Source organism: Lagopus leucura, unplaced genomic scaffold (assembly GCF_019238085.1).
Source record: "Lagopus leucura isolate 7727_CA_CO unplaced genomic scaffold, USGS_WTPT01 Super-Scaffold_100038, whole genome shotgun sequence".
Classification (NCBI taxonomy): domain Eukaryota; kingdom Metazoa; phylum Chordata; class Aves; order Galliformes; family Phasianidae; genus Lagopus; species Lagopus leucura.
The window spans coordinates 4350900-4369705 of NW_024962287.1; the positions used below are offsets into that span (position 1 = coordinate 4350900).

The 18806-nt window shown below is 40.5% G+C and overlaps 1 protein-coding gene across 5 annotated transcripts in view; it reads right to left on the reverse strand.

Annotated features, from left to right (window-relative positions):
* The window catches only part of MSRA (methionine sulfoxide reductase A), a 264531-nt gene that overhangs the window by 237067 nt on the left and 8658 nt on the right, over nt 1–18806 (reverse strand). Inside the window, exon 1 of one of the 5 annotated variants that reach the window (XM_042883495.1) lies at nt 11283–11563. The exons of the other annotated variants lie outside the window; for them this stretch is intronic. The gene's annotated coding sequence lies outside the window, so the exon portion shown is untranslated. Of the gene's footprint in view, nt 1–11282; nt 11564–18806 lie in introns of those variants that run through there. 5 annotated transcript variants of the gene reach the window in all.

The window sequence follows — 18806 nt, forward strand, 5'->3', positions numbered from 1 at the left end:
ACTTTAAATACTAGTCAAGATGCATGCTCCAAAACCCTTGAGATCATCCATGAGCACAAAGATCCCTTCCAACCCAAGCTCCTCCATGACTCCATGATTTCTTCTTTAGAATACTTCCTCTAGTATCTAACCTGAATCTCTTTTGCCACAGTTTAAGCACCTTATGCCTTATTTTAGTCACCTTGTACGTGCAAAATAAATTATTACCTTCTGATTTAAGCAGCGTTTCACAGAACAGAACAGCATTACCACATTCTCCTTCAATTGTCTATTCCTTAGGCTATGCAACTCAAATTTGCTTTCTGATTACACTTCCTAGATCTCTAGTCACAACCATTGCTGTCCACTAGACTATTTCCAGTTCAACTTGGAATGTCAAAAACCACAATGTGCACTGCTCCAAATCGTGCCCTACCACTGGCAGGGCACAGGAAAGGCAGAGTCAGTGGTCTGAAGAATCTGCTCACCTACTCCTATAGAGCCTCTCCTGCTGTGTCTCCCATGTGATATAGCAACCTGAAGGCATCACCCAAGGGCATGCCCACAAAGGGCTAGATGTAATTATGTGCCTACAAAACATTATGCATCTGCTAACACTTACCTGGTCCAAGTTGGGAAAGCTGAAGAAAAGCCTTGATTTACAAACTCATTGCTTATGAGCACCTCAGTCATCATTCAGCGCTTCTGCAGGCAAATTAATGAGGAGATGCCACATTTTGCCAGCAACTATTCCACCTGAGGCTGCAACAGCATTGTATCATGTAATGAATGAATTTGCTCAGAAGTGCCTACCTCTGCCTGCTGACTACGAAGGAAAATGAGAGTAATGAGTCCTACATACCTACACTGTAGATATTGATCCTAGCCCAATTCTCTCAGGAGAGTCTGAAGAGACTATTTCAAGTTAAAGTCTCTCTGAACAGCAGCCAAGACCGCAAGAGAAAACAAATTCTAGAAGTTGTTAACTATGTGCCCATAAAAATATTCTCCCTTTTCATCAAAATGCATTGTGCAGACCAACTGCATCGCTCTCACCATTGTTGTCTAAGTTATAAAAGGTTGAGGAGAACTGGCAAGATAGTTGTGCATTTACATTAACATAAGCACATCAAATATTCATTACAGCAGAGCACTCATTATGTCAGCATCTGAATTAAATAACAAGAATAATGTTTTCCAGCTACAAAAGTAAGTAGCACAATAGCTTCCCGTAACGCAACAATTTCATACAAGAGCCAATGTGACAGTATTGCAGGGAATCATATTGCTTTCTCTCCCAGAACTTGTTCATTCACTGCAAATACAGCAGTTTTTAACATTGCCCTTTCAGACGAATTTGTACAGAGAAAGTGTTATTACAGCATATAAGAAATTATATTGTACAGAATCTATATGAAAGGAAAAGCTTTATAGTGGGAAAATACCTTTTTACAATAGAAAAATGTATATCTTGAATTCAAAATTAAACTAATGCTACAGGTTACGTTTTAACCATAGTTTAAAAAAGTAGACATCGCATAAACTCTTTATAAAAGTTACTACTTAGGGTGCACAAAAATAGAAAACAATAATATAGTAGCATAAGAACAAAACATTTCAAATTCCTCAACTGTATCACACAACTGTGCAAAACTGATCTTAATAGAAAGGCATATATAAGTAATTTCATGTCATCTACGGACCATAAACCTTCTATCTTCAGGTTGAAGTGGCTCACTCCCTGCTTTCTACTAAGTGCCTACGTCTCAATTCCTTGGCTGGTGCCACAGATGGATGTGCCACAAGGAAACATGGGACAACCCTCACAACATTTTTGCTCAGTGGAAGAATCATAGAATGGCTTGGTTAAAATGGACCCCAAAAGTCCCTAATTGCAACCCCTGCCAAAGGTTGGGTGTTCTCTACCAGCTCAGGATGCTCGGGGCTCATCCAGCCTGGCCTTGAGCACCTCCAAGGATGGGGCACCCACAGTTTCTATGGGCAGCCTGTGCCAAAGCCTCACCACTCTCTCAGCAAAAGATTTCCACTTAACATCTAAATGTATTCCTAATATCTAATGTAAATTCTTCCTTGTCATATTCCTATCAGATTGGGGGGAGAGGGGTCTGCATTGCACACAATCTGTAGGCTTCAGGTATAGGCAGCCCTCAACGAGGTCCCCCCAGAATCTTCCCTTCTCCAGGCTGAACCAGCCCAACTCCCTCAACCTTTCTTCTCCAGAGAGGTGCTCCATCTTTTGAATACTCTTGAGGCCCACCTCTGGCCCCCACTCTAATAATTCCACATCCTTCCTGCACTAGGGCCCAAGGCCCGGACACAATACACCAGAACAAGCCTCATGAAGGCAGATTTTGGGGGGGGGGGGGGGGGGGGAAACTGGACAACCTGCCACCCCTCTACTGAGTGATGCTGTTGGCCATTTGGGCTGCTCTCCATGAGTTTTTCTCCCAGCCTGCACGTGTGGGATTGCCCCGACCCAAGGGTAACACCATGCACTTGGCCCCGATGAACAAAGTGATAGAAGTGCTGTCCATTTTTAACTGCAGAAATAAGCCACGTTAACTGCCATTGCAAAGAACAAAGCACTTGCTCTGATGTTCATAACCAAGGGTCTGGCAGCTGTTTTGATCTCACTTCGAACCGCGTACAGCCAACAAAGAGTTCTGGAGAGGCTTTGTGCAAGGTGGTATCGATCTTTGCATAAAACAACCGAAAGAAAGAACCAAGAACACCTGCTACCTCTTCTCCACCTCCCACACTGCAGATAGATGGCTTTATCCACAGCTCTGGGGAAAGAGAAAGGTTGCTCACGTAAAGATGAAGCATAAATACTATTTTAAGGCTTGCTAAGTAAATGAGAAATTTTTCTTCTCTGAAATCCATTGTTTTCACACCAATGGAGTTTAGAATGCAGTGCTCTCAAGGAAAATAACTCAAGAATTCATAAGCAGGGAGGCAGCAATGCAATGCTTTCCAGCTAGGAACAGGACACAACACAAACTATGGGAAGACAAGCTGTGAGCTCTATGCTGCCCCAGTACAAATGGTGAAGCTTCCTAAAAACAAGTCTTCAGTACTTAATGGAAAAGAAGTTTGCACTGCCTGGTTCAGTACAAAACTGTCCATCCTATCATGTTCAATTCCAAGTATTTCTGTCAATACAGTAGAAGCAAATCACAAAGGTTTTTCCAAATATGCATCTCTTGAACATACGTATCTTCTGCTGGTGTCCTCTCCATCTTTGCAAATATTTTACTCTGGCCTAGAACCCAAGTCCCCAAAATCACTGTCTGTGGGAAATAAGGAGTACAGTGATACATGTCAGACTTCTATGTAGAACGACCCTGGAGAATTCTTTGTTTGTAGTTGGTATATTTTACATGAACAAGCAAATTAGACCTCATTCCTATTCCTGTTTGTGGGATGGGAAAAACCACAGCTGTGAGGCATCCAAAAGAAAACCCACATAGAAGTCTTCCATGTAGTATAAACTCACTCCCACTGTACATTTGGTGCTGTACAATCAATACAAATGGAAATCTGCCCACGTGGAACGCAAAAGCTTGCATTTCACAGATGGAAAAGCTGGAATTAAACCCTTGTCACATGCCAGGAAATCAGCAAATGTGTTGTCTACAGGCACAGTCAAGGAAATGCTCCATTTTTTAATGCAATCTCATAGATCGATGTCTTCTGTATGCCTCTTCTCTCATTATTCTAATACTAATTTATATAGAATCATAGAATCACCAAGGTTGGAAATGGCCTCAAAGCTCATCCAGTCCAACCGTTCACCTATTCCCAATAGCTCCCACTAAACCATGTCCCTCAACACAACATCCAGCCTTTCCTTGAACACCCCCAGGGTCGGTGATTCCACCACCTCCCTGGGCATCCATTGCAGTGCCTGACCACCCTTTCCGAAAGGTCAAATCAACCTCAGATTAACATCCTACCATAGAATAGCCCGAGTTGGAAGGGACTCATAAAGACTGTTGAGTCCAATTCCTTACTTGCTAATATGGAAGCCTGATCTTCCACATCTGGTCAGAGAAGCATCACATATACTGCTCCAGGTCTCACATCTCAGCATAAATACAGAATTCTGTACCCTATTGTGGAGATGCTCTACAGTATAGCATAGAGAATAACTACTGATTAACACAAATCCCATCCACCCTTCCATGCCACATGCCACCCACACTACACTTCTTGAAGAAGTGCATCCTGAAACACTTCAAAAAAAAAAAAGCCAGGGAACCAATTTCCTCTCTGAACTGCTTGTGAGGGACCTGCTCTGTCTTATCTTTACATAAGGAAAAACTCAGATGCTTCAGCATATTAAATCAGGAGTTTGTGTGGCAGTCTGTGTGGCAGCTACATGTCTTGACATCAGTTTAGTGAAGTCAAAACCAATCACTCTTCAGAACTTCCAGTTTCCTTTCAAACTCGGTAAGCGCATTCTCTACGTATTGAAGGAGTCCCTCTGTTGGCAATCTGACTTCATCCTGAATTGTGGAGCTCCTCGGAAGCATCTTCCTGAAGTGTCCGTGAAAAGAGTGAAACCCCCACAGGTGTTCCATCCAATCTTTGAAACAAAGAATAATCATGTTCCAGAGTCATGATATTCTCCGATTTCTCTCCCATCGATACGGTCCATTAGCAAGTTGTTAGAGAACCAGGCCAACAGTCAGTGTCTCATACATGCTTTATACTTTTTGATTTTGAAAACTAGTATTTGATACTCCAGAGTTTTCTGTTTCAGACAAAGCAAGGCTTTTATACAGGCTGAAAAGGTCAGCAGGAATAAGAGTTTAGGAGAAACGATGACAGTCTTCTGTGCCAACCAGATAATTTCCCTAGGCAAATCATCAGTTATATTGATTAGAAACGGTCACAGAATAAGGACAGATCGTTCTCCTGAACATTCTGTTGGCTTCTGATCTAGGTCATAAATTGCACTAAGTGCATTTCCTGTGGTACCCACAGAAGTATCCTCTGTCCTGGCTGAATCAAGAATACTTTGGGAAAATCAGAGTACAGCACTGTTCTACAGGTGTTGTGCTTTTCAAACATAGTTCTGCAGGTTCCTGTGCTATTGGCCAGAAAGACACTAATTCACACACACATTAAGGTACGTTTCCAGACCTATTTCCTTTCTGTGCTCTCATGTACTACACCCCTATTACCCTGCAACCACAAACACCTCTGGATGGTGCAAAGAACAACTTCAGAATAAAGCAGTCCTAACATAAGCACAGTGAATTCAAATACCAGTCATTGAACTGCTGGGATTTTTGAAGTCCAAAAATCAACTCTTCATGGGGAGATACATAAAGGATGCCTCAGACCCCATGAATCTTCTCTGAGACCCTCACTGAGAAAGGGATTCTTTCTTTAAACAGATGTGTTCAGGTGCTGATTGTTGAAAAGGAAAGAGGGATGAATGGAGACAGAGGGGAATTAGCTGAACCAACTGCCATAAAATATATCAGTTATCTTGAAACTGAAAATAGCAGGGGTTAGAAGAAAAAAAAAAAAAGATGTGTTGAATAGAGAAAGAAAAAAGAACCAAAAGATATGCAAATGAATGCACTGCTTTGAACAAAAGTGCTAAGGCTGATGTTAGGATGCCAGAATGTATGACTAAGAGGACACACCACAAGGGATCCTGATCCTATACTCATGAATTATCTTGTCATTACTCATGAGGCAGATTAGGTTATTTGTAGGGCCATGTTCCTTTGTATTGCATAAACTGACTCTGAGAATCAAATACTTTGTAATAAAAAAGAATCTCTAAAAAACATCTCTAGTTTTTAGTCATAAAATGAAGAAGAAAGCAATTCCAAATGCTCAGTATCATTTCATGCACTCTGAAGCATTTCAGCTGGCTTAAGCCATAGCTCCAAAGTTCTCCAGTATGCCCTGGGCCATACCTGTCAGCTTCATGAAGACCTCCCAAAGAGCCTAGGATGTCTAAAAGCACGAGGTACTGCTGTTAGGCTCCTGAACTCATGTTCATGGAGTTTACAAACTATTTCCCTTAAAAGCTCTTTTCACATCCATCATTACAGAGATAAGAATAAAAACAGCACTGATATAAACTTCTGGCAAGCTGCTATCTTACTTTGTGAAGAGGAAATTCACAGACTCTCCTTGAAAAAGAGTTTTATCATTTCTCTTTGCACTGCCACCTTGATACCTGTAACACCAAATGCTACCAACATATTGGGAAATAAGGTTGTACACATATTACAGAAAGAGGTCACGACCTGAATAGCTCCTTCAGCCTCTAGAAGAGCTTTAAACACAGCCCTACTTTACATACGTAACCACACTTGGACTTACCCACAGGACTACATTAAATAAGCAGGACCCACAGACTTTAGAAGACAGCCTGAAATGCCAAGGGAGGAAGCTCACCAAATGCTTCTCAAAAGAAGCTATTTTGTGCCTGAATTTAACACCACTAAGACAATCAAATACTAACAAAAGAAAACCAAGTTTTTAAAAATGGACCTGGGATAGAGGAGAAACGGCCATGAACATGAAGTATCCCATTCATGTACACTTGGGAAGACAAAAAACTACAACAACAAATTAATCCATTTCAAGATATTTAGGAAAATATAAGCAGCATTAATAAACATCTTCAAACATATTTTTCACACTTACTAAAAAAAAAAAAAAATGCTAAAAAGAAGGGAATGGCTCTTTTTATCTTCCTTTCAAGGGTGTATCTCAACCTCAGCAGACATCAGAGTTTGCAGTGTAAAGGCAGCAGTACTGTCATATTAGGAGATTAGGAGATATCCACACTGCAAAAATTTGACATATCAATCTATAGCTAAAGGAAAGCCAATTGATCTCTAAGTATCACTCATAGTCTCCCTTTAATAGATCAGGTTTTGCCCTGGCATAGCAGGAAGTCCCTCTCCTGTATCAAACACTCAACAAGATTTAAGCCTTTTTATGTCTTCACAAGGTTTTAAATCAAAGCAGAACCAGAAAGGAAAAGTTAACCTTACTTACAGTAAGAGAAAAAGAATCTAATTAAAAGAAATCATAGCCTTGCAGGAAACAGGGCGAGTTCTGCTTGGCCTTGGCCAACTTACAAGAAGGACTGGGTGACTTAGCAAAGCTGAACAAGTGAATTTCTTTCAAGATCTCTAATTCCCCTGCAATGGAAAGGGCATCCAAACTGGGTCCACATTTAAAACCCAATATCTCCATTACTTTCAAGAGAAAATGCACAGTGGACAATTCATTTTCATTTTATTCTCCTAGCTGCAACAAACGGCAACTCCATGGACATAAGAGAACACAGTACACCCTAGAAAAAGCAAAGACCACCACAGCTTTCAGCTACAGTGGGTGAAGAGGCCCTGTTTGCATCTCCTTTGATGCAGACATTTTACAGTTCCATAGCATCAGCTGAATATGGAAAAAGTGCTATAACAACTTCTAAAAATGGGCACAGACCAAAGATAATTCAGCCAGAGGAAAACAACCAGCAAAACATCGATGTCTACAACTGGCAAGGAGAAAAGCTTCCATCATCTCCACAGTCTGGAGATGATTTCTACAAGATTATCAGGATCAATCAAGCCTTCAACTGTTGTGGATTATGACGCATCCATACAACCAACGTGAGAAGAACAGACAAAAAAAATTACAATGCTAAGAATTAGTACTTCAGTCTCCTCATTTATTGTCCTTGTTTCTTCTATTCTTAACCTTGAAACTGGGTATGCAAAATAATGCATTGTGGGGGAGCAAACAGCTGTATAATTGCTGACACGTAAATGGAAGGCTTGAAATAAAGTAAGCTGCCTTGTTAAGTATTTGTCTTCACTGAAAGTTAAACATCTGTACTTTAGTAAGAACTACTTGCCTAACGTTGCTCTCCTGGTCAGTAAAGTCACATTACCTATTTGACAGCTTTCTGTATCACCTAGAGCTGATTTCTTCCCATTGGGTGTAACAGGGACTTAACTCACATGTTTATTTAACAACTACATGGGGCAAAAGATTTTTTTCACTAAAAATATCCGTTGTGGAGATAAAGCCTGTAGGCCTATACCTTCAGCTGAATAAAGGAGTGGGATTCTACCAAAGTTGATACTGCTACACTAGTTTGGATCTTAAGAGCATACATAGCTCATGCACATGCAGTGCTGGACAAATTTAATTAAAATGAAAAAACTATTTCTTTCCATTAACTATAAATTTATATTTAGTTATAGTCAGGTATAGATGATAAGAAAAAAAGAGAAAACCACAGCCTTCTTGGTGTTTCTCACATAGTCTTCCATCTTGGACACTCATAGACTTCCATATAAAATATGAGGAATGCACTCCTGGCTTTATCTACATGGCTGTGGACTAAGTGAGATCTGAAGGAAGACATGCTATGGACACACGTGGTATTTAAAATGGGGACTCTTGGCCACAAAGAGAGAAAACATCTTGTTATGTACTATAGTACCAAATAAGCAATTATTCAGGAGTAACAGTAAGTGGAAAGAATCCTAAAATGCACACAGCTCTGGTCAAGAATACTGGGCGTAGAATGCAAGAGCACCGCATCAATAGCAGAATTTGGAGTCCTACCAAATGTTGAGGCAGTCCTCACCATTCTCCATGGACCCAGGCATTGCCGCACATGTGCATGTACTTTAACATTTGCATTGTTCCCCTACAGCCATATTTAGGGAAGATCTGGAGTCACATTGGGCAACTGCCCCCCTTCCCTGTCCTATAAACACACGGGTTCACAGCAAGCGCTCAATTAAAGCCCCTTACAAATGTATCCAGTGTGTCAAAAATAGGTGACAAATATACACAAGAACTACAGTCCCATAGATGGGAATTTTGTTTGAAACTAGTAAAAACATCAGTAAACTTTGATTTGTGTATATCAATAATACTTAAGGCAGATCAGATACAGGCCCTTATTAGATGCAGGCCCCTTACAGCATCAAGCACAATGCTGCCGTGTGAAATAATACCATGCCTTCATAATTCAAGAGGAATCAAATTAAACCCTACACCTTCACACTTAAACGTCACCTTATTTTAATTTCTTTTTAATTTCTTACTTTTAATTTTAATTTTTCATTTTAATTCCTAACTTTTGTACTTCTAGCTGTACAACTCATTACTAAATATTTATTAATGAATCATTAAGAATTCGTCAAGTTACGAAGCTTAACCAATAATTAAGGATCATAAATGAACAGTGATAATGAGTAAGCTAATTAAATATTCAGAAAACTCCAAGTTAAGATCGCTCCTAAGACACACAAATATGACAAATCACATCAAATCTCACTCGCAAAGTAAATTTTCATGCAGTCAACACTCTAAAACCAACAATGTGACTGTAATTCAGATTGCATCTGTCAGATAGTAATATTTCACCAAAATAATATTTACATGTACTTTTTAAAAGGAAAGGGTTCAGCAGATAGAAAAAAAATACTTCCCTCGTTACGTAGGCCAAAAGAAATACAGAGGATTTACTCACTACACGTTTCGAAGATAAATACCTTCAAAATCATAGTATGCTTTCAAAATAGCTTCAGTGTCAGTGCACATTCAAGTACTCACACAAATATCGTTTTAAACGCACTGCAAGGACCCACATGTTGTTCAGGTTAAAAACCTGAGAAATGACTTAAGAAATGTATACAAGTACAGGAGACAAATACGGTTCTTCTAATAGTCAGACTTTTCCCACTTAGCAGCACTGTGATGTTTTCTATTGTTTCCTGACTTTTAATAAGGACATCTATCACAGTTGTTTTCCTCAAATGTAGTTGCTCTGAGCACTTTATGTAGTCTTGAAGCATGTGCTATGTCTAAAAGATATATATACATAGAAAATTTATTTCAGAGTAGGTACACAGACCAACTTACTGTATTATGCTGAGTGCAGACTTGCACCCGTTGCAGCTCCACTTTGCCCATCACATCACACGTTAATGTTGTACAGGAATGGACAACACGCAATCTAGTCCCACAGAAAGCAAACCTGAACTCTCACCAACTGCAAAATTAATTTGCATCTATACTGGGATACCCAGCTTAGCAATTATCTGTGGAACACAACTTTTAAACCATTTAGAAAGACACGATTGATATTTTTGTAAGCCAAACAGGTCACTTAATTGAGACACTTTCTTCAAAACCTCACTAACAAACCATTCCGAAAGGCTTCAGTAAATCGCATGGTAATCACAACAGCAGCTTAACCACTATTTATAACTAGAGTATATAACTGGAGTATCTCTCACAAGGCTCACTGATGTAGGAAAAATCTGACACATCCTGTTATAAAACCAATTTAATATTAAGGAAGCCAAGTTCCTTCCCATAATCAGAAAGGCCAGTTATTTCTAGTAGCCTAGTAATCAGAACCCCACGATGTGCAGTTAAAAGGAAAACACATCTGTTAACATGCTTTTCAGTCACGTTGTTTCTTACTTCCCCTGAGCACAGAAGAATCAAGGAAACGTGTGATTTCTGACATGCTGCATAAGTACATCTCACAGGCTGAACAATCTAATTCTTTAAGGATAGCGTGTTACTTACTATAAGTGAAGACGATCCATAACAAGCTATGCCTTACAGTTACTCTGAAATAACAGCGCTGACTGTCAGAGCAGGAGGAGTATAATCCAACCACATCCAGGCCTAATAGGCAGGATACCAGCATTTGTTCCTAGGAAATCAGAAATAAGGTACCTGTCTCACTGACAATCCAGGCACCCTTGGAGAAAACCAACAATGGATTTTCAGGTCCTTAATTTTATTGAAATCAAAAGACATCCACGCTTCAGTCGCCACAGATCTTTTTAATCCACGTATGGAAAAAAAAAAAAAAAAAAAAGCAAGCAGATTTTTCCACAATTTACAGCAAACAAGTACTGTTACTACAAACTGGAGTTCCTATATCCAGCATCATCAGTTCAAACCCAGCTCCGTCATCTCCGAACATCCCTCCCTTGGCAAAAGTCAATATTCCCCCACCTCTGATTTCCTCCAGCAGAGGAAAATGCGGCAGTTTCACACGCTGTCTCCTAAGACTCATTGGAAGAGATATCTGAGAGCAGTAACAAAACAGCCAGGCTCTCATTTCTTTTACAGCCCTTCAGGCACAGTCTGGGCGTCTTCTTACCCTGCTGGTCTTCACTGCTGGCACTGATAGCTGTGAGATGGAGCTGGGGCAGCACGGAGCAGCAAAACAAACAGCACTGCTTTAAGCACATACTCACTTTCGCATGAAGACGTCCCAACTTTCTCTCTACTCTTACTCCAGCGCCGAGTCAGATGGAAGCTTTAAGGACGTTCCGTTAAAAGTTGCATCTGCAGCACGTATGAGAGAAACGTTGAAATTCCCATTCTGAACACGTTCCGGCAGAGGTCAGATTTGGTTTTAAAGCACATTTGTGTCGACAAAAACTTTTTTTGTTACCGCAAAAAGGAAAAAAAACAAAACAAAACAAATTCTCCCTCTAGATTTCGGCATTGCCTCTGTATTCTTCCAAGTTACTTGGCTCCCTTACAGTTTACTCAGACACGCACACCAAAAAAAGAAAAAAAAAAAAAAAAAAAAAATCAAATATCGTATTTCACACATGTAATCAGATATTGTAGAGGCTTCATTAAAGAAGTCTTATTTCTCTCACCACTGCCAACCGAGCATCATTTTACGTGCCACCACTTTCGGACAACCCAAGAGACTTAAAAAGCCAGCTAAGTTTGAAAACCAAAAAAAAAAAAAAAAAAGTTGTGAGTTTCTCTGTACCCCAGGACGGTTTTCTTTCCTGAAGCTCAAGCCGAGGAAGCAGACAAAAGAAGCTGATTTGACTGCGCCGTGCCAAGTCTTGCCTTTTTTTTCTTCCCTCGGCTCGCTCGCTCCCGCGCTCGCTCGCTCCCCGCATGGCAAGCTTCCCAAGCAGTCTTGGCGGAGCTCCAGCCTGTGCCAGGCTGTCGGAGTCCTTGTTTCCAAAAGATGCTCTTTGCAAATCAATTAATAGATTTAAAAACAGGAAGCTGCGGGTCAGGAACCAAATCTTGGCACCAACAGCCGTTGCCTCTGCCAAATCGGCTTATAGATCGCGTGGTTTCCTACCTTTTATGAGGGATGTAAGGTTTTTGCTCCCTGATCGTGGAGCTCTGGAAGCCATTCAGTGCTCACAGCGATAAGAAATCTGTTCTCTAAAAATGTCCGCATGCGACGCAGGAACAACCTGCAGTAAATCAAAATTCTTGGGAAGGCGGCTGTACGGTAATTCTATTAAGTACCAAATACTCCTTAAAATAGTATGTTTTCTTTCTCTCTTCCGGAGAATCATGGGAAGGTGCCAGGAGTAGGAGATGTATAGATTTGAATTAAGATCACATTCCAAAGTCATGCACGTGTTTAACTTTCTAAACTCCAGTCTGAAAACCAACTGTTCTTGTAAATTCCAATTTATTAACAATCAGCTGAAAACTGATACTAAAGCTCACCCTACCCAGAAAACATTGCAAGTGCTTAGCAAATTGCCCACAGAATGGCTTGGGTTGGAAGGGACCTCAAGGATCACGAAGCTCCAACCCCCTGCCACACACAGGGCCGCCAACCTCCACATTTCATAGCAGCCCAGGCTGCCCAGGGCCCCATCCAACCTGGCCTTGAACACCTCCAGGGATGGACGGGGCATCCACAGCCTCTCTGGGCAGCTGTTCCACCACCTCACCACTCTCATGGTAAAGAGCTTTGGCATCTGCAGATGCCAATGATGTCACCATTTAATTCAAAAAGCACAAGTTCTGGTAGCATTCAAAAGAGGAACCGTTCAGCCGTAACCAACAGTTTTCATTCCAAAACTTCAGAACTGCATTCAGTATATTTGAAATGGCTAAAATGTATACATAGAGAATTATGGGGATAAACTTTCTTTATGTATAAGCTATTTGCCAAGGCAAAATGCCAAATTTTAAATATACACATTTACATTAATAAGCACAACAAATTACACAGAAAATACGCTATTTTCCTAACCATGCATGTTTTGTAAGTTTATGGATACTAGTGTTCTGTTTGTTAAGGGTTCAGGATGGAGTCCTTGCTGTTCTGAAGCTCTGTGTCATTCACGACCCAGCGATCCCCAGGGTCTGACTCAGGGCAAAAGCTTAGCTCAGAAGGGAGAAAAGCGTTCTGCCTCCAAACAAGTTAAATCAAAACAAGTATCTACTTAAAGCCTGGGGAAGAAAAAAAAAAGAAAAGAAAAACCACACTACCTTTCTAAGCAGAACAACATACAAGAGACTGTATGAAAAACATGAACATGAGCCAGCAGTGTGCTCTTGCAGTTCAGAAAGCAAATGGTGTCCTGGGCTCCATCAGCAGAGGGGTGGCCAGCAGGGATAGGGTTTGTCCCCCTCTACTCTGCCCTCATGAGGCCCCATCTGCTGTGCTGTGTTCAGGTCTGGAGCCCCCAGCACAAGAAAGACAGGAAGCTGTTGGAGAGGGTCCAGAGGAGCCACAGAGATGATCAGGGGACTGGAGCACAAATGTATTCCCCAGCAGCCAAGTGCTTTACAGAAAAGGACAGCCTTACTAATATGATGAAGAGCCTCATTTTATCTCTCAGTACACACTGCTTCAAACACAATGGATCTCATTTACAGCAATGACTACCCTCTTTCTGTCTTACAGCATGTTTTCAAATGTGTAGTTTACTGGAACTCTCCTAATTCTCTCTTATCTCTTAAATACTCTGCAATTACATTTCTGCTCCACACCACCAGCACTGCTTGCAACTTGAAAGGTGTTACTGAGCGTGGTGCATCTTCCTCCTCTCAGCTGTCAAAATCTTTTGACATAATCCTTCTTCCTTTCCACAAATAAGCTTCCAACCCAAATCAATCTAGTGTTCCAGCTAATCTAATAGATAAGAAACTACAAACATTCACCACAACTTGTATTTGGGAAACATTTTCAATTTCTCTGTAACTCGAATTTAAAGAAGTCATTCTCTTACTCCCGGTTATCCTCACATTTCTTTGATGCCATTCTCTTACAAAGCACAAAATACAGAGAAAGCCAAATTCACAGTATCACTGAATCGCCTGGATTGGAAGGGACCTCAAAGATTATTCAGTTCCAATTCCACTGCTATGATTTATTGGCCTGCCATCCTTACCAAGCACTTGATCAAGCTGCCAGGGCTCCATCTAACTTTCTTAATCTTTCTTTAGAAATATCCAATGCTTCATCTCTAGAGCAAACCTGGCCATCATCATGCTGTCAGGCTTATGACAGCAGAACAGCACACAGCTTGGATTTTTCTTTGAGCATGGCGATGTAGGTGGTAGGTCCATGCCTTTATTCTTTCACAATATCTTACCTAACCAATGAATATTTCATACCGTGAACTGGGGGAAAAAAAATATATATTTATCTGGGTCTTGGCCATCATTCAATTCAAATTATTTACTCTGTTCTCACCTTCTCTCATAGCAATTAGTTAATTTCAAGTTCTACTTCCAGAAGCCTCCTGATGTTCCCTTGGTCTGCATTTTCTCAAAATACCTTCACCCAAGCACTCTTCCACTCAAGTGCACCCATGTCTCACAAAAACAAGACATCCAGCTACCTATACTAGTATATACATGCAGGCATGGAAGAAGAAACTCATTTCTTAACCTGCTACACATGCAAGTCAATGAATTCATTACAAGTGAAGAAAAGAAACGCAAGCATACCAGACTAACTGCCAAGTTTTATGAGAAGAATTAATGTGAAGGAATTATTTACAAAAGCCAAACACATTGGCCTACATTTTCACATGAAACACAGTAAATGCATGCCCAAACACAGGTAATATAGACTACAAATGCTAACAAGTATACGTACACATTAAGATACATCTATCCATTGAAAACTCTGAAGTGCTATTTAACACTTCAGTGTTGGGTATGTTTATATTTCCCTTCTGGCCCTCCTTGGCAGGACATCTCTGTGCTATCGATCAGTGAAAGACAAGTAACACATTGTTCTGAACACCTGGTATGAAAACACTGCTCATAAGAAGCATGTGTGACACTACCCAAAACACTTTGCTCTTAGGAATAAATACAGTCTTGAATTGGTCACGTCAGGGCTACCTCTGTTGGAACTTCTGCTATCATGTCCCTGTTACCATTAATAGGAATGTCTGTCACTGATAAGTAAAACCAATTCCTTTGAGAACAAGCCACAAGTTCTTTAGGTGTTTGATCTTAGAGCCAGATACTTTCTTGGTTCATTATCAAATGGTGAAAGTGAATTCCATGACAGGAAAGAGTCTGTTTCTACCTGGGCCATTCTTACGGGGAGATAACAATGAACTGTCTAATGACTCTCTTTGCTCTTGGTTTTCATACACTGTTAATTAGCCCAACACTGGTGGAGCTCTAAGAATCCACAAGTAAGTGAATATAGCTGTAACAGCAAGCAATATAAAAAAAGGGGAGCAGCAACAGATGCATGGTTGAAAAATTAAATGAAAACAACTATAGGAAGCGATCAACAACATCCTAAATATTTCAGCGTGGGAATACACTTCAACAAACTCACCTGTTGGCATGACATCCCAATCAGAAAGTACAAAATACACAGGTCAGCCTTCATTAGACATGCTCCTCTTCAGCCTTGTAGCCAGCTTTCTTCACAGAAAAATCAAACAGAATTTTGCTTTCCCATTTCCTTTGCCCAGTGCCACTCAGAACCTTTTAGATGTGCGCACTGCATCTATAAAGCTCTACAGGGAACTTCAAACATCACTCGTACCCTTTACTGCTTAGAATCCCTATCAGAAATGTGTTTCCTCAGGAGAAAAAACAGATACTTACAAAAATCAAAATGTTAGGAACTCAGCTTCACAGGCATTTCTGACTGTCATTTAGAAAAGCGATTATAGCACACAACATGAAAAATATATGCATAGCACTGCAGGTAGAAGCAGTTGTTCATAATGGCATCCACTTATAGGTAACTTGGATATACTGAAAATAGACTTGCAATGAAGTGGATAGAAAGTCTCAGGAGCTACAGTGATTATGGAAAAGGATGCTCTGAAACAAAATCAAATTAATAAGGAAATTTGCCTAAAATATGGCCAAGTTACCCTCTTATAATCAGCCTACACTTAAAGAATAAGATCATATTCTTTGTTACGCACTGAGGAAGAGCTTTGTTGTAAAACTCAAGTACAAAGGGCTTTGTACTCAACATTCTTCTCAACAATTACATTTTCCACAACCTACATGTTTTAAACAGCTCTACAGAGATTAGCATCATGACCTGCATCCAATAATCAGCCCTGAGAGAGTCATTTTTACTCATTTTCCACTTCTAAATTTGCGCTGTACAACAGCAGTACGTAGGAACGTCTGCACACATACATCCACACGTGTGAAATATGTATCTGATATCCCCCCCCTCCCCTTCCCAATCAAAAAGCTTGCTTATAATTGTTGTAAATTAAATTAAGAACTGAGTAGGTTTTAATTGGTATGTAAAATGCTCCACACAAAGATGATTCCTTAGTGATAACTAAAGCAGAAACTTCATTGTTTCATTGCAAAAAGACTGCAGAAAAGTCTGTATTTCACAAGGAATGGGGACACCTGTATCCTGCTGTTGGGCATTTTATGACTACAGGTGATGTCTTCCAAATCTCTCCCAACAGCCCAGCCATACTGGAACACTACAAAAAAGGAAGGTATAGGACCTACAGTCCAGATACTGCTTAATTTCTTGGTATAGAAATAGCCTGCAATGCATATGCTTTCTACTCAGAGTTTGAATCTGACTTATCTGAGTGGGACGGAATCCTACCTGCTGAGAGAGAACATCCTTCAAGTACTTTGAAAAGCAATTTAATGACAAAGAACAGCACAAGGGACCAAATTAAATCACATAACAGTGAACGTAGGCTATCTGATAAGAAAACACATTTGCTAACCCACTCCATAGTGAGAAACAAGGTATAAAGTATGACCCCAAATCCCTACACTGCGCAACACTTTCAAACAGACACCACATGCAGTTGCTGACAATATCAAAAGGCACTGTTCAGGAGCAGAACGCTCCATTTCAAAGTGGACACGAACATGCAAATGAAGTCATTCTCAGATCCAGACCAGATCAACATCTCTATCTCAGAGGTTAACTGTACACCCACAAATAAAGTTTGAACAACCTATTAGTCACTTACCAAGGACGCATACTGGCAGGAAGCATCTTGACATCAAGACGGGAGAGATCTCTGCAATAGAGCTAACTCCAAGAGATATCTCTACTCAAAGAGAAATCCTATCACACAGCCAACTGCTATGCCAAAGCACCCCAGGGGCTTTCAGGCCAATCACAACTTAAGGGATGAGGGCTGACTCAGTCACAGCTGTGCTGTGCATCAATTGCTTTTCAGCTGCTGACCCAGGTGTCTGCTATCAACTCTTTCAACCCCCAGTTTCGAACAGATTAGAGGTGGTTATAAGTCTTAGTCAGACCTTGATTGTTATCAGGTCTTGGGTATAATGTCTAAGGCTAAGGAAGGAAGAGAAGAAAGCACAGAGTCAAAAGGCTCCTTCTTAGTCTCTTCTCTAAGCTTCTGTAACCAAACCTCAGCATTTCTCATATATCTTGACTCTACATCCTCCCCTATCTCCACAGCCCCCATTTGGAGTTTATCCTATAGTTTTATGGCCTTCTGCACCCAGTGCTCGATGTGAGGCCGCACAGTGGTGCATGCCAAAATACTGACCAACATTTTGGGGGCCTGCTCCTTCTCTGGGAGTGGATTGAATAACCTGAAGTAGCTACAGATGTGTACAAGGGTTCTAGGCTGAATTTTTTAGGAGCTGAATGTTTGAGAAACCATAAAATATATTTCTGAGCCTGGAAGGAGGAAAAGATGAAGGAGGAATGTCAAACAGAAAGGGCTTTGAAGTATTAGCAACATAATCCAGATTTTGCCATGATGTTCAGTAAAAGTAGACAAGCCAGCAGCATTACCAAAACAACAACCCATGCTTCCCTTGGAGAGCAAGCTGCAATACAGAAGCATTTCTCCTACCCAAAGACCAGAGCTGACTGCAGCGTGCAGGAAATAACTGTCATCCTTGAATGGAAATGTTTTCTGATTACAACTGCAGGTTGTGGCATGCTTTTGCTGCTGATCTTCAGTTTGCCATGACCATTTCCAATGTCTGATCAGAATGACCATCCTTTGCGGGATACTTCTGCTTTCTCACTGGGTTTCCAGCAGGGATTAACAGCCAGTGTCTGAGGCACCAAATCTCCAGTTTAATATAATCCAGTTGGCCACAAGCCTCAATAGTAAGCAAGATTCTATCTTTGAAACTAAGACTCAATAATCTGCTCACCCAAGTGGATGAAATTCCACTAAGTACAATTCTGCCTATCTACAGCAAGAAGGAGCTGTGAGCAATAAATAAGAAACTGCAATAAGCATAATTATATATTGCATGGGCTTTTATCTTATTTGAACTAAAGACTTATTTATGTGTATTATTCTAATTGAACCACAAATTTAAATGCAGGTTTCGTGTGTATCATAAAAATGTGCAAACATCAAAATGAGAGCAATATACAAATATATCCACACCACTGAAAGTCTACACATAATAAATAGAGTATTAGCGTGCAAGATGAAACAGAACCTATCACACAATTATAAGCCAAACATTCAGTGACTGTATCACCATATAATGATATTCTGGGGGAACTAAAACTGCACTTC